At 35.6% G+C, this 17,041-nt stretch overlaps 1 protein-coding gene across 1 annotated transcript in view; it reads right to left on the bottom strand.

Moving 5' to 3' along the window:
* The window catches only part of SEMA3A (semaphorin 3A), a 231,221-nt gene that overhangs the window by 171,653 nt on the left and 42,527 nt on the right, over nucleotides 1-17,041 (bottom strand). The gene's annotated exons all lie outside the window — the stretch shown is intronic.

Here is a 17,041-nt window from a genome sequence, read left to right on the forward strand (position 1 = left end):
GTTGATCATCACCAAAGAGGTTTTCTTTATCTGCTTCAATTGAAATTAGGTTTATATATATATATATATATATATATACCACCACAACCCATCTCTCATGGGATAGAAATGTTGAGGAGTCTCCAGAAATGTGTCCTGAATCAATGATTCAGATTTTTACCGTGCACACACAGAACCTTTTCATCAGCCTCCATAAAATGTAGAATGTGCCTTCCAAGGAGAGGAAGCCGAAATGAAGACCCTTCAGCTTCAATGTCCCAGCCCTATCCCAGGACATTAGTCATTTGATAAGTTGCCTGCTTTATTTCTCTTATTGCCTTTTCCATCTTATCAAAAATATTATTTTAATAGAGAATAAAGTTCAAACTCCTTAACTTAGCCTTAAAGGTCAGATCAACACCATCTGTGTTTAGACCCCACCTCAGTACTCTTTCTCATGTCCACAACCCTCCAGGAAAACATGCTCTGTGGTCGTCCACTTATTAGCCTTTCCTGACACCTACAACTATATGCCACTTATTAGCCTTTCCTGACACCTACAACTATATGCCACCTAGAGAAAATAGTATCACTCTTCCAAGCTAGTTCAAATGCAATCCCTAAGAATTCTCATAGAATTACTTTGTTTGTAATATTTTGCTTGAATTACTCATAATCTGCATCACACTGTCAATTATTACAATCATTCCTATAAATGACTTATCTACCAGAATTAACATTCCCTCATGTAAGGAGATATATAGTTAATAGCTCATCATCCACAACTCACATGGTTTCTTTTCCATATTACCAGGTCATGAATATTAAATTGAATGCTTGCCTGTCTATCTATCTACCTACCTACCTACCTATACATCTTACTCACAAAATTAGAAGAATTAATTGTTAATACATTGTTAAAAGATGCTTTTCTAATTTCTACATGAGAAACAGTACAATACTGGGCTTGTCTTATCTTATTCTCTACCTCTGACAAAAAAAAAAAAAAAAAAGGAAGGAAGGAAGAATAGAAGGAAGGAGGGAAGGAAGAAATAGATCAAGGGAGTTTCATTCATGCAAGTCATCATCAGAAATAAATGAGAGCTATGAGTCTCCAGAGAGAAAGAACAGAGAATCCACCACATGATATCTGAATGTAAATGCCATTCCTCTCACGAAATGATTGTAAAGGATCAATGCTACAGAGAGTCAATGTAAGACTGATATTTCAGGCACCCTGAGCTGTGTGAGGATGGAAAGGGCTATTACCAGAGACAGGGGCTGTATCACTGGATATATTCATGCACTGACTGAAAGGTTGTATAAAGAGATCTGTTTATCAAATAGACTAGATAACCTTCACTCTTTTTTCCCATTCTAAACACTATAATTCTACCCTAATACCAGAGAGACTAAACTATAGGTAGCTAGGCAAACTAAAAAAATTTAAAAAGCCAGCTGAGTCTAAACCAAGAAAATTACATAGAGATATTAATCATTGGGAGGGTCATTTAAGAAACACAAGGATTGATTTTAATTTGAAATGCATAGAAACCATAAAAGAGAGGTCTAAGCATAATGTGGAAGAAGTTATAGGAAGACAACTACTACAGCCATAGAACATGGAGTCACAGTTATAGGTGAAAACACAAGCACCACCTCAGTACGTACAAGGTGTGTAAACTAGCATGAGTTCCTTACACTACCTGGGCCTCGAGTTCTGGAAGATGGGGTTAATAATAAATCTCCCAAGAGTTATTATTAAGGTGAAATTAGATAATTCATAAAACAATTACTGCAATAGTTTGCATAGTAAACACTCAGTTAAAGATTACCTGTTTGTATAAGTAGAGGTTAAATATTAATGTTTGATCTTCTCGACTACAAGTAGGAAATTAGGGTCCAGATGGAGCTGAATGAAAAAAGTACTTTTCTACTTTCTTACCAAGTGTGCTAACTTGTTAACATCAGTAATTGTGTATGGTGAAGGGATAAATAAGAAGAGCACTATGCTCCTTGATTTACATTAATATTAAATCTAATGGTCATATTAAGAACAGTATTCTTTTTTGTTTGCCAACTTCTGTATACTGAACTTTAAATAGCAAAAATAATGACTTTCTATATCACAATTTTAAACAATGAAAATATTCATACAATTGAAAAATATGTTACAGGTTGAGTTCAGGGAAAATTATTGGTTCCTACGCACCGACAACTTAGAGAAAGTCTTTAGTCATTTACGTGTGAAATCACTCTAGAAACAAACTACACTTTAAAAAATGTTACTGCTGGATCATTTCATTAAACAAAAAGGCAATTTTTCCTGGAGTACAGGTTAGCAGCTATTCTACATTCCTTTCAAATGTACTTAACTTTGCCTCATCATTCCTTTTGCTGCAATTTCTTTAGATGTTCCTCTGTATCAGGGACTTCACACATTGCTTTGTAACTGAGAGAGGAGTCTTTTTGAGACCTTCTTGGCAGTGAGCCAGGGCAAATTCTGGATTGCTTAGATTATCTCACCACTTTCAGGGTGAAAAAACCTAGGTTAAAATCAGAGATTTTTTCCTCAAAGTCTAGATTTCACATTTTTAAATATTCTGTTTTCCTTTATGATTTTTAACTTAAATGTATCATTTTATTTTCCTTATATGTAGACATGTTCAGCTGCAATTGATATTAAATAACTTCAACTTGGACTTTACTCCTTTAGAGTCAAAGAATTTTAGGTGTTTCTTTTCAGCTTCTGTTATGTAAATCTTACCATTACACAACTTGGTATTGGAACTAAAATTAATATTCAGTAATATGAGATGTTTAATACTCCACTACTTTCTTACATCTTGCCTATGTTCACATTTAGTCAAACAACAACAAATGTTACTTTAGAAAAACCTAAATTTCTATAGAATCAGCTCGACTTTGGTGAATCCTAGTAGACTAAAGCATACAAAGGCACTAATTCTTTTTGGGTGCAATTCAGTTTTTCCCTTGTTGAGACATTACTTCAACTTCTACATGCCGTGTCAACCATAGAGAAAAGTAAATGTAGGACTGTAATCAAAAGTGCCATTTCAGAAAAGCACTCTTAATGAACTATGTATTCTTAAATTTGAAAGATAATTAAGCAAACATTTTGTTTATTCCAGATTCACCAAATGATTTAGTGTTTCTATAATTTGCTTAATGACAAAATGAAAGATAAAGTGGTCACAAGGCCAAGCAAATAGTCTGTGTTCAATAAATGCTACCTATTATCACCATTATTATTATGACAGGCTATAAGACAATGCAGACAGTAAGCATAAGTGTATAGATGTTCTGGAAGGGAAAATCAATTCATATAATTTCAGGCAGCATTGTTTTCAATTATAAATAGATTGCATTCTCTTGTGATGTAATACTAAAAAATCTTATGAATCTTACGACGTTCAAGACACAAATAAAGTCCATTTGATAGATTTTTTAAATCTAATATCATGCAGCAAAAGGAGAAAAGAAATTTTAATTGATCTGTTCTTTAATCAGAATATCCTATCAAATAATCATGGGAGAAGAACTGTGATTCTCTTCTAATAAGTCAACTGTCATTTTCATTATACTTATTTATTTATAAATTTTCAGATTTGCCTTTTCCCCTGGAACACATCAGGATCTCTAATGTAGCTCTATTTGAATAAAGAAAAAGGAAAAGACATTGTTAGCAGTCACTATCAGTACGTTAAGATACTGAAAAATTATTTTATAAGTTAATGCTCTTGTATATTTAATATACGAAAAGAATAAAAGGTGACAAAATTTACATCAAAATCACATATGTAGATTCAGCTCTACATAAGAAAGTTGTATAGTTCCTGTGGTATCTTGATTATCTTTAGGATAAGCACAGATCTATACAGATGATTACATTACAATGATCGAATCAGATTTCAAAAAGGCAATAAAGTGAATACTGCTTTCTAGAATGCAAGACCGCCCAGAACTAGACTTTTTCATAGTTGGATAGAGAACTGCTGTACACTTAACCTCAAATCCAAACAATAGCCATCCTGTTCTCTATATTTCTGACTTCCATGACATTTCTATTTCTCTCCTCCTTCCTTTCTCCCTCCCTTCAATACCCTCCCTTCTCTAAGTTTTATAGCATGAAAGGTAATAGGACCCCACCAGTTGCTGGACTCTAATGAACTGCCTGTATTCATTGATGGCTTTAGGCCATCAATGTCCTTTTTCCATGACTTGAACTTTGTCCTTTTCATAGAACAAAGATGCTATTTAAAGTAGTCAAAGTTTGGGTCTATATGATGCCAAAATATTTTGACTAAATGATGATCACATCTAGATATTTGTAAATATTGGAAAGTTCATCAAGGTCCCAAAATTTTGAGACTCTGTATTTCATTGCTCCCTAGATTATTATTTAAATTTCCATAAACAAAATAAGGGCTGAAAGGAAAGGTTGCACTATAAAAACAAAACAACAAAACAAGTGCTATTTACTATCATTATCATTTCATACTTAATCAGCAAAAAGTTTAGAAAGGACCAAAAAAACACAAATAAAGAATAATTTTTAGAGATTAATAAAGTTATATTGTGGGAAAATTCACCTTATTTTTCTGACTTTATTTTGTTCATCGAGGACTAGTTTTTTAACCTTCTTACACGGAAGTGTAAGAGGACATGAATAAAAACCAGTAGACAGAAGAGAAAATACAAAGGAAATAAGTTTTCAGTGCCTATTATGTGCCAAAAAAATTGCTGAATGATTTATTAGTATATTTACGCAAGGCCCACAACAACAGTTTGAGGTGGAAATTTTCATTTCCATATTTTCTCATGAAGAAATTGACTCAGATAGATATTGGGAATATCCTAGGTCATAAAGCTTGTGAGATGTAGAGTCAAGATTCTAATTCCTGACACCAGAGGCCAGGCTCTGTCCTCCTCTGCACTACCTCTAAGGCGGCAGAATTTTTGAGAATACTAAGAAATGATCATTGAAAAGAAAAAGTGAGAAATATAAGAATATACTTTGGAGAACACTAAGAACTGATTGTTGAGAAGTTTGGTTACCTCTCACTATCACATAATTCACCTTAGTTAAGAGTTTCTTAAATATTTATATTATTTTATTTGCTCTGTACTTGGTCTTTTTATACAATAATAACTCTGTGTGTAATCTTATCCACAACTATGGCTTTCGTCACTAGCAGTATTTTGACATGTCTCATATGTATGTCTTCAAAGACAGATTTTCCCCCCAAAAGCCAAACAAAGGCTTACTAGTAACCTCTATTTACATACTGCACAAATATCTCAGAGTCTGCAGGAATTGATCAGAACTCACTCCCTTTTCTTTTTTCCATTTACATCATCACCTTTCTGTACATTTTAAAATTGGTTGCAAGTATCACTCATCCAAAGAATTGTACAAACCAGAGCCTCTTCATCATCCAGAGACCCATTCCATCACTTCAGTTTTGTTCAACACTGTAATTTCTCCTGTAACTTGCTTTTGCTTATATCCTCACTGCCACTGTCATAGTTCAATTCCTTATAATTTCTTCCCTTGATTATTCTAATTATCTTCTAATAGAACTTCCTTTCTAGGTTTATACCAACAAGCCATGTTATGCACTGCCTCCAGAATAATCTTTCTACAAAACAAATATCCCAGGTATGATGTAATTAGTAACTAAAATGTAACGAATCACAGACCTTCCATCCATAAATGCTTTATTACATAAACAAGCTGTAGGAGTCTATATGGCTATAAAATTACTGGAAAATGTCCATAAAAAGCAGAAGTACAGCTAAAGTACAAAAGCAGCAGCAACATCATAACAAACACTTATATGCCAAGTACTGTTCTAATAACACACACATGCTCAATATTTATTGTGTGTGCATTATCCTTCTACTAAAGGAAATCACTGTAGGTAAACTACAGTGAAAGCAGGAGTAGAAGGTGTGAACACCAGACTACTCCACAGTGTCTTTGATGGAGTTTCACAAGACACACACCTATCGCCAAAATATGAAAGAATATATTTTCCTAGAAGAAAATATATTAAAAAATGTGAAGCTTGTTTTCAAGTCAAAACAACAATTGTATACTCCAACAGTGAGCTCCTCCAGCTCGCTCACTCACTGTCAGGAGATAAAAAGTTGACCAAAATGCAATTGAAAAGCATAGGAAAGAGGAACTGACAAAGAAGGGAGAGGATTGAGTCTTGTTGCCAAAGTTCCAAACTAAGTAATAACAAAATCAAATTTTCATTGAAAGAGATGAAATTGATTGGGAAGATAATAAGAATAAAAGATAGGAAATAAAACCTAAAAATAAACGTATCTGCAGACTGAAATGTCACCATCTTCCCGGAAAATCTAATCTTACAGAGGATCAGTTATGGAACTTCCTAAATAAAGGAAGAATATATTTGGAATCCATTAATAAAAACCCAGTCAACTATTGAAGGAAAGTTATCAGGTGGGCTTCATCCTTATTGAAAGCAAGATTATTTGCCAGAAAACAAAAAAGGAATTTGTGCAAATACCCAACTGAAAACATATGTGACTCAATAAGTTTATACCCAGCAAGAAAGAGAGGCAATATCAGACATTCTGAAACTTGCAAGGTTTAAGGATACAGACCACCCATCAATTCAAGAAACTACAGCAATAACAACTTCTTAGTAATATATTCATTCAAACAAGGAATGGATCAAACTTCAAAGCACAGATATTACATCACTTGCCTCTTTAAAACCTGCCTAGAAATTTCCAACATATCATTTGAGCCCTTTGTATGTTCCACACGTTTTTGGGCTCGTTCACCAGTAGATTGTGTGTGTGTATGTACCTATATATAACGATTTATAAATATATATATTTACACACACACACATGCATGGGTAGAATTGTTTCCAGTTACCTCAATGGTCTGCTATCTATAGTTACCACAGCTTAGAATGTGGTCTATCTCCCAATGGTTTCCGTGTTCACTTACCGTGTGAACCTACTCAGATTTCAGGATCTAGGTTACGCCTCTCCTGTGAATTCTCCAGCCTTCTAAGGGACAGTATATCATGCCTTCCTTTGTGAAACAGTACCATGTAATAATGTAGGTTAATCACCGCTTTATCTTTTTGGCTCCCTTTCTAGAGTTAAAATATGCTGCTTTTACCTATATTTGTATTCCTAATCCTAGAACCTTTTCCTGGTATATACCTCGTCTTGGCACATAGAAGCAAGTGTCTCAATAAATAGTATTTGAAACACCTTTAAAAAAAAAAGGCAGCAAAAACTCAGAAAAAGTAAATATAATAACATCTAGGAATAAGTAAATGTTGTGATATGTATTATATGTCAGATTATAGACTAGATTTTCTAATTATATATTACATTCAAATAACCAATAAAATTATGCCATCTAAACCCTAAATTATTTATAATATGGCTATAAAATGGCTATTTTAAAAAATTCTATGTGCTAAGCACTACTATAGTCATTTTATATATAATAATCATATGAATAAAGTTTTTCAGAGTTTTGTTTAGTAACATTAAACACAGAAATTATTGCAATAGCAATAGTTTATTGCTACAGTTTATAGCAATAGTTTAACTGGTCCCCTATCTTCAATTTCTCTCAATTTTAACATATTGTTCAAGGCATTATTATAAAAATTGACCAGAGCCAATTTCAAAAATGTAATGTTTTTATTTTTAAAAAAAGCACCTACACCCACCACTATCACCTTCGCTCAGTCTCCCTAATAAAAGTCACAGTCCCTAATCCTCCTTTGCTACCTTGTTCTATGCCTATTTCTATAAGTTCCCACAACTCTATCAGTAATGGCCACTTTACTCTTCTCTAAATCTAGCCTCCCCCCTCTTGCTTCTAGTTTATTTTCCATGTTCTCATGCTTCAAGGTACAGTTAGAAGCCATCTCTCCTATGAAAGCCTTAAGAATTAGTAGGTATCACTCCCTCCTCTGATGCCTCACACACTTTGACCATTACACACACGAATGCATTAACTGCATGCCATTTATCTGCATGGGCATTAGACTATGTGTTTAGTTCTTTTAGATATAAAGTTACCACAGTGGCATATGGGTCTAATTATCTGTAGAGGAAATGATTAACTAGATAATTAATTATTGAATTTGAGATCTACTTTAGATTGTAGTCTGATTGCCTCCATTTGCAAAAGAGCATGAGTGACTCTACCATTAACAGTTGCAGAGGCCAGGTTTAAATTCAGGTCTCCTAGCTCTCAGTTCAATCCTCTTTCTAAATAAATCTCTAAAAAATTGTAACTTTAATTTTTTCTCCTTATGTTTGCTGCCTGATAGCTGATGGCAGTAAGTTTAGGGCACAGGCATATAATCAAAAAAAAAAAAGTTGGAAACAATTTACAAAATAACTAATGCATAATGTTAATTTTTACTTCTTGGAAGAATAATAATGAAAGTTTAAATGTCATCATTATATAAATCAACTAAATGTTTCAATGTGGACAAAAATTATTAATACAAACATACATTATAACCGATCACTCATTTCTGTGCAAGATGATTTGTCAGTAAAAATTTAGAATTGAAATGTAGATACTTCTTTTACAATTCAAATCAGTTTAATTTGGTGCTTTAAGTGATGGGCTAGTGATCTAGGATTAAAATTTGTTTCTAGATTCTGTCTTTTGTTTTATTTGTAAGGCTCCTTTACAGGCAGGTTTCCATCATCAATGAGTTCACCAGCAACTGTGCATTAATTGCCTATGAGTGGTAAGCATTGTATCATTAGCAAAGTAAAAAAAAAAAGGACGCTTATCTGATTAACATAATTGAAAGTTTGATTTTTCAGGCAGTCTTGGTCATTCCATTTACATACACCACAGCATATGTTTCAGTGTGTTCTTCAAATAACTAGCATTTCCCCACATGACTAAAAGAAAGCAAACTTATTCTGATACTTACAAATTGAATATTTCATTTCTCCAGTAACAAAACTGTGTAAAATATACACATATGGAGAATTAAATAGTTATAAACCACTTAGTCACCCATTGTGTGTTGCATATGCTCACTATAAGAATTTTTTTTAAACTGCTTAAGAATGATTTATTTGAATTGCCTTAATGCTAAGCAAATGACCTTTTATTGAATAAATAAATTGAGTATTTCATCAGTATTTTTCCATTATTTCCATCCCAAAACACATTTATGGGAGCAAAAAGTTTTCCTTAATCACTGACAAAAACTGGTATGTCCAAGCGTGAACTTACTAGAGAACATATGTAATTCAGTGTTTGTGGGTGTCCCTTTGTAACTGAGACAAGAATCTATTTAATTCTTAGAGCTGTGAGGGAGAGAGAAGGTCACAAGGAAGTCCAGGAGATGATGTGAATATTCCCAAGGATAAATCAAGTAACCAAATCCAAGAGGCAGCTGTGTGTGGCTGGGGATACGAATTACCTAAACCCCAGATTTGGCTGACAAAGGTGTTTACTGTATGTTTACTGAATGAATGAATAGATGGATTTCCAATTAGGTGGATAAAATGGATATGTTTATCATGTAAAATAGTGCATATGGGTTAGATAACTCATAATTTATCCTGCTGCCCTTACTACTCCTAGTCTCTTCATTCTCTAAACTATATAGTATCTGAGTGCCACAAACAAATGCAATTTAAGTTTGTCAGTTGAAAAATAGAAGTTGTTCACCTGAGATGTTTTTTTAATTGTCATTTCTGGGGGATGTGGGGAGGGAGGGCATTCACTTGGCATGTCCCACCTCTATAACTAGAATGTCCCACCTCTATAACTAGAATTTTGATCATGAAGGCTTCAGGCTTACTTATAAAAGGATTTTGTTTGAATCAGATTTCCCTACAGAGGGGTAGGAGGGAGATGAGAGAGGATGGTGTTGAAAACCAATAAACTCAAAGAGTCTCTAGATGAAACCACACAATGTGTTCTGGGGACATTCTAATCTTAGTGACAATAATATCCTATTTATGATGGAACTCCGCAAGTATTTTTCCCCTAATAATGTATTTAATTTTGAAGTGAGCACATTTCAGAACTAATTAAGCAATGGAAGTCAGATGCCCTAATGAAATTAGTTCATAACAATTCATTGACATTTTATAATTTTTCTACATACACAAATGAAAAGGGGGTAAACAGGATTATTATATAGATAATTTGGGAAAAATTAAGTTTTCCTATATTCTTCTCTGCCAAAATAATTTTTTTGTAAAGTTATCTGATAGTACTACTTCTAAAATTAATTTTGTATAGAAACAAAATAATTTAAGAATTTTACCTTATACAGAAAATGAGACAAGTTTAATAGTCTATTCTCTTTTCCAAAAACATTCCACTGTAAATGTATTCCAAGATTGGGTCGTGTTTAGAACTGTTCTGGGATTGAAATTAAATATAATGTGAGCCAGGTTTGGTTTAAGAGCCCAAAGGACAACTAAGTGATTCCCTAGGATGAAGCTAAAAAATCCAGCTTGTTTTGTGGAAAATCCTTGCTCTCCCAGGGCCCATTAAATCAAGCACATCTCTGGACTGGACAGGACAGCAGACACTGAAGATTCTCTAGACCACTACAAGACACAGAGACGTTTATCCCCACAAGACAAACATCTAATTCAGAAACAGATTTACTTCTTTTTCAAGAGTAGGCAAAAAAAAAAAAAAAACAGCTTAAGTTCTTTTTAAACTTTCTTCTATACTTCATCAGGAAATGTGGCTGTTTTCCTCTTAAAAAAACAGCAAAAGAAAAACCAAAACAAAGCACTAATAACAATGTTAGAATGATAAGTAATAAACCTTGTTTAGAGCAAAACATGACCTCCCTTTAATCCCTGCTGGCCACAATACACACTCAAAATTAGACACTCCCATTAGTCTGAATGCAGAGAACAATAGGGGTAAAATTTGCCTTTAGACCTGCAGGGAGAGAAAGTGTGTGTTAGTGCTATTCAGTCCTAAAAAAACCCTCGGAGTAGTTCAATGTGAGCAACTAGAGTCCTTTAACATTATCTAAGGTCACTGATATCTTAATACTTTCATTTTCCTGATACTTGTTTGCATGTAAATAGTTAATAGATTATCTTTGTAGATCATGTCTTTATAACAATATTGTTATCACTAAACTTTGGATTAAATAATAGAAAGTAATTTTATATACTTAAAATTGGAACATGTTTATTTTTTCAAAGACATATACTTTACCTTTCTATTCAAATTAATCAATTGTTATGAAAAGAGCAACTTATGAACTTCCACCTCACAAAACTTGCTTTAAAAGTTGAGGTTATGTATTTGGCTGTGTCCCTAAGCAGCAATGCATTTTTAACAAGATTTCCAAGATTTTAAAAATTTATTTTAATTTTATATTAATGTTGTAAGGGTGTTATTTAAAACAGGCGTTTGTTTCTTATTAAGTTAAATGCCACTACTGATAAAACTCAAAAAGTGGTAGAAACTAGTATAATTACAAAATTGAGAAAGATTTTCTAATTTTTCCCAATATAACTGTTGCTTTACCATTTCTAAGTACTCAATAAGAAGAAATTACTTCTCCTTAAAAAAAACAAGAAATTAGTTTAAAAGTTCATAGTTGAGTTTGTTTGATGAACATAATGACTTCCACCTCATTTAGTAAATCAGAATCTAAAAAATGCTACACTCAGCCCTCTTGATAGGCTCTGGAGTTTATCAGCCCTGCTTTGACACTTCATTAGCTGTCAAGAACCACTAAGTGATATTATGAAAGTCTTGATTCAGGTAGTTGAAAATGCTCTTATTGCAAAAGGAGCAATCAACAGACTTTAAGTCAAAAGAGGATCTATCAGGAAAGCACATCATCCACATCCCGTACAGTTGGTTATCATCCTTGCAGACATCAAAGAAAGAGAGAGCGTTTGAACTATCAGCAGTTGACTTGTAACATTCAGAAAAAGTACACACATTGATTTAATATACATTACAGCAGAATTATCATTGACCTTAGAACTCTTACCTTATACTCATGTGAGGACAAAATGGGGATTAAAAAAATGCCTATTTTCTTCCCAAAAGAAAGACCATAAAAAATAAAAACGCGCATGTTTTAATCTCTGCTTAAATGGATTCTTATACTTGGCCTTATACTGTTTTTGTGGCCCATCTTTTCTTAAATGTATTTTTTGTTAATTAATTAATTCTATCATGAACTTCCTCTTTAAATACTCTAGTTGAGGTTCAAAATAATACTGTAGTGAAATTTTAATCATAAAGTCTTTTATTTTCTTTCTACCTTCTACTATATTTCTTATGATTAGTAAACAGAAAACTAAACAGGAAAAGCATGTGGCTATAAAATCTTAAGTATCCCAGACAAAAGTTAGAAAATATTTTCTGTGATGCTTACTTGACATTATCTATATATTAAGAACTGTTGATCCTGTCTCTTTGCCTAATGAAAGCAAACATACATGTAGATGAATGAATGAATGAATGATGCTATACAGGTATATTTCTATAAAACAAGATTCTTCTGATGCTTCATGGAATAAAGGATTCCATGAGAAAACGAGTTTGAGAGAATACTACATATATCATTATATTATACTTCAAATTAAGACATTGAAGACTTTTGGAGGTAAGGAAATTTGCTTAAGGAAACTATTAAACCCAATGTTTACCTACCTTGTATGACACTGAGTCTCTTTTTCCTTTTAATACAAAAGCATTCTTTTTCAAGGAATATTCAGGGAGATGCTATCATATTAATGGCAGAAATTGATTATTAAAAATATAAGATGAATAAATAATGGGATGTTAAAATATTTGGGAAAAAGTTTGGTGGGAATTTTCTTGAAATCACAGACATTATCTACCTAGGCTAAGTATTCTGAAAACTGAGTACAGACCAATTCCTTTCTTTGTGCACTAGTGTTGTCTTCAATTCCTTTAATTATTGGAGGGTAACAGTATTGTAATAACAATACCCCATGTTTTCGGTAGATTCCTTAGTATAATTTTAAGTTGTAAAAAAATATACATTTCCAAATTTTAAAAAAAGGATCTATTTAATTAGAACACTGAGAAAGGCCATAAAATTAGTGAAACACATACTTAACAAATATTTAATATCGAATTCAGCCAAAACTGATTAATAGCCATTGTCTGAATAAAAAATTTGGATGATTTCCCAGAATTTAAATCATACGTCTAGAATTGAAAAATAAAACAAAGTCACTTTGTTTCAAGAGACCATTTTTTTGTTTTCGCTTCTTGGTTTTAAAATATATCTATACCTGTACATTTCAGCCAACTCATTTTTTTGTAAAACGGTACATTTTGTAAAAACATTGTATGTATTGTAATATATATCAGGCACATATATATATGTCAATTCTCTGATATATATAATCGGCCTTTCGAGCAAGAAAGGCGTTCATATGTCGTGGTGGGGGCGGTGGGGAGCCTTCCTGGGGGTGGCTCAGTGGGTAAGGGTAGCTGCTCTCGTGTATTCAGGCCAGCTGGGTCCTCACGGCCATCCACAGGGCTGTAGCCACAGGCCGGCGTGTAGCCATTAGCTGACATCTCTGTCTTGTGATGCTTTTCTGTGGGAGCAGAATCTGAGGTGGGGCCTTGACCAGGCATTTAGATGAGTGATGACAAATTCTGGACACATATGTAGCCATTCCTCCCTCCTGCACCCACGGCAGACACAGCTAATTGATCACTGCATTCAGGATCCTCCTGCCAGGCAGGCCTTTCTGAAGGATGAGCATCATCCCTTCCAGCCAGGTGGGGAAGTGAGCCTCGTGGGCAGCATGAGCTGATAGCCAGGCCCCCAAGCTAAGAGGACAGTGCCCGCTCTCAAAGAAAGGCAGGGGTCCGGTCAGGCCTAAAACTCACATTTGGGTGATACGTCCTGCCCAGCTCCTGCTCTCGGCCCCTTCAGACACAGACCAAATTCTGGGACCCGTAATCATAACTATTCGGGTGCTAGCTGGCTTCCTTGAAATGCCCTTTAAACAGAGCGTTGCTCCTGGCACGAGAAGGATCTGCTGTACAAAACCCCCAGTGAGGCTTGCGCAGGGCGAAGCTTCCAAATCCCTAAGCACTTTGTCAGCACCTACTGTATGCCCAACCTGGCATCTCCACAGCCGGGCCTCAGGGCAACCTACCCGTTTCCCTTCCGCGCATCCTGTGCAGTGGCTTTGCCGGTCCTGTGAGTCAGGGATCTCCTCCAGGCCAGGCCCTGGAGCCATGGGTACAGCATGACGGCGCATGGAGCCCCACCTGGGTCCAGCTGCGGAGGCTGAATTATCGACCAGTAAAGGGCCTGGGGCTCTCTGACGGCGTCCTCTCGTCCCCAGAAAGAGACCCACGCCAGTACAGAGACTAACCTACTTTCTTTTCCCCACACCACAATCCGTCAGCCTATGCCCACAGCTGTGCCAGTTTAACAGAAACGAAGGCAGACGCCACAGAAGCAAAACCGCAAAACCTGCCGCAGCCAGACAGGGCCAAGATGGCGACAGGCAGCCGCCCTGAACCGGTTCCAGTCTGACCACGAGGGCCGCGCCTGCGCAGACGAGACCCAAAGGATTAGAAAGTTTCCTTTGCTTCCTTACCACCCTGAGACCTCCGCTCAAATGGGGGGCCTGCACTTTGCTAGGCACAATTAGTGCCTGCCATGTGCAAAGGACTGCACATGCTCCAGCTATTTCTGTACGTCTCCACCCCTTTCCGCAATTCTGACGGCATACCCTCCCCTTAAAAGTTTCCCGCCTCCATCCCCTTCGTGGAAGGGGTCTTTCTCCCTTCCCATACCTTGATCAACAAATAAAACTTCTGCTCTGCCGAACCTGGTCTCCTTCAATTGGCGTGAGTGGCACCAGGCAAGGAAAGGAGCCAGCTGGCGTCCACCCAATCCCGGGGGTTTGGTGTACGGTCAGCCACTCAAGATGACTGTTCTCTTGCTCTTTGTACATCCACTCTGGACCAGTCCCTGCTTCATCTGCACCCTACTCACATGAACGTGCCTGTCCCATGCCCTTTAGGCCAGAACAGCTCCACCTGCTAGTTTATTAAAGGGAAACATCTGCGCTTGTGATGCTCGTTAACCCGAGGGGCTGTGAGGGGCGTGCCCCAGCTCCTGGTTTCCCTGGTAACTGATGAGCCAACCTGATGTCAATTCCCTCTGTAAATGGTAGCCTCCTCCCCCTGGTAGAGAAGACTGCAGATATGTCCTGCCTGCCCTCTGCTGTAAATGGTGGAGTGTCCCTCCAGAACTTCTTTTGCTTAAGATTCCCCTGTCCAATAAATTGATGTCTCTGTCACTGTCTCTGGGTTTCTTCTTCGGTCTGGAGGCTGGGCAACTACAGGCTTGCAGGCCTGTGGGGTGCGGCCCAGCAGTCGGTAACTGTCTTCGCTATAGGAAACACAACTTATAAGGATCTGAAACTGGGGGGGAGGAGTAATGTTTTTGTTTTTAAACATTATTTTTTGTTAAAATGATAATATATCCCTGTAAAAATATTAAAACAATAAGAGTGGTATTTAAAAAAGGAGGGGTAGGGTGAGCGTGGGTGGGGTGTGCTGAGATTCAGAGAATGGTGGAATCAAGCCCAACTCCCCTACTCCCATAGTTGGGAAGACACTTCTCAGTGGAAGTCAGATATGATCTTGGGGGTTCTCTGAAGTTCTACAGAGCTGGCAGGGGAAAAAAACCTACACTTTTTTAAAACTAAGTGGACATAATAATAGAAAATGTTTATTCACCTAATAAGAGGGATTCAAAATACTCAAAGCAAAAATTGACAGAATTACACAAAGAAATATTTTTATATTCAGAGATATCAACAATCCTTTTCAAATAATTGATAGAATATACATATATATATCAGCAACGATACAGAAAACTTAAATGACATTGTCAACCACTTTGACCTAGCTGACATTTGTAGAACCCTCCACCAAACAAGAATACAATATACATTCATTTCAAGTAAACATGAAACACAAGATAGCCCCCATCCTGGGCCATAAATCATGTCTCAATAAATGTAAATAATTCAAGTCATAAAGTATATACTCTGACTGAAATGTATTTTTTTCTGTTATTGATTTATTTCAAGGAAAATTATACTTTCGTGCTGAAGCAGCAAATCTGAAAGGCTTGAATCCAAACATCCACCTCTCTTGGAGAGTTGCGGAATCCTTAAAATGACAGTAGCTAGTTTAATTCCACTTGTGTGTAAGACATTACATTTTACTAAAGCAGCTGTTTTTCATGGAATATGTCCAGGTTTTCTCCTCAGGATATAAACCAGTGACCTCATACTTCCAACTCAAGACCTATCTATCAACACACTTTCCCATGCAACATTTTCCTTCTGCAGGATTCTTCCTATGGTTGGATCAGCATATCCAAGGCTACAAAAAATAGTGTCTCTCTTAATTAGACTCAAATGTTCTCAATTCCCATTAGATTTTCATAGCTTTTTTTTTTTTTAAGTTACTCCAAAGTTTCTGGGAGAATCTGAATATATTTTAGCTTTCATCAACTCTGCCTTCCCAGTCCAGAGCTTCTACATTTTACGAAGTTGATGTACTTTGGGCAGGTGTGCCTTGTTCTTCCCAAACAACTTGACAAAAACATTGGACCTCAAGTAGGCCATCTTTTTCACTTTGGGAATTTCTCTAAGGTAGGGGATTAGAAATTGTGTCAATTTGTATCAAATACTGCCTTGAGGGGTTACCAAATGCAGTCTTCTTGGCTTCATTATTGTTTTGTCTTTACACGCATTAGGTTATTTTAATTATGTAGGGTAGAATGAGGAAAGTCAAAATCAAAATGTTTTAAATATATTTCTCCTCTAACTTATCCAGTAAAACAGCTTTTAAAGCATATATTCTATTTGCTGATGAGTTACATTAATAACATTGTTCTTATATTTAAGCAACATAATATCATATTATTTTCAAATATATCTAGATTAACTGTACAGTTAAGGAAGATTCAGAAAGCTT

Source organism: Leucopleurus acutus (genome assembly GCF_964270905.1).
Source record: "Leucopleurus acutus genome assembly, chromosome: 9".
Taxonomy (NCBI): Eukaryota; Metazoa; Chordata; class Mammalia; order Artiodactyla; family Delphinidae; genus Leucopleurus; species Leucopleurus acutus.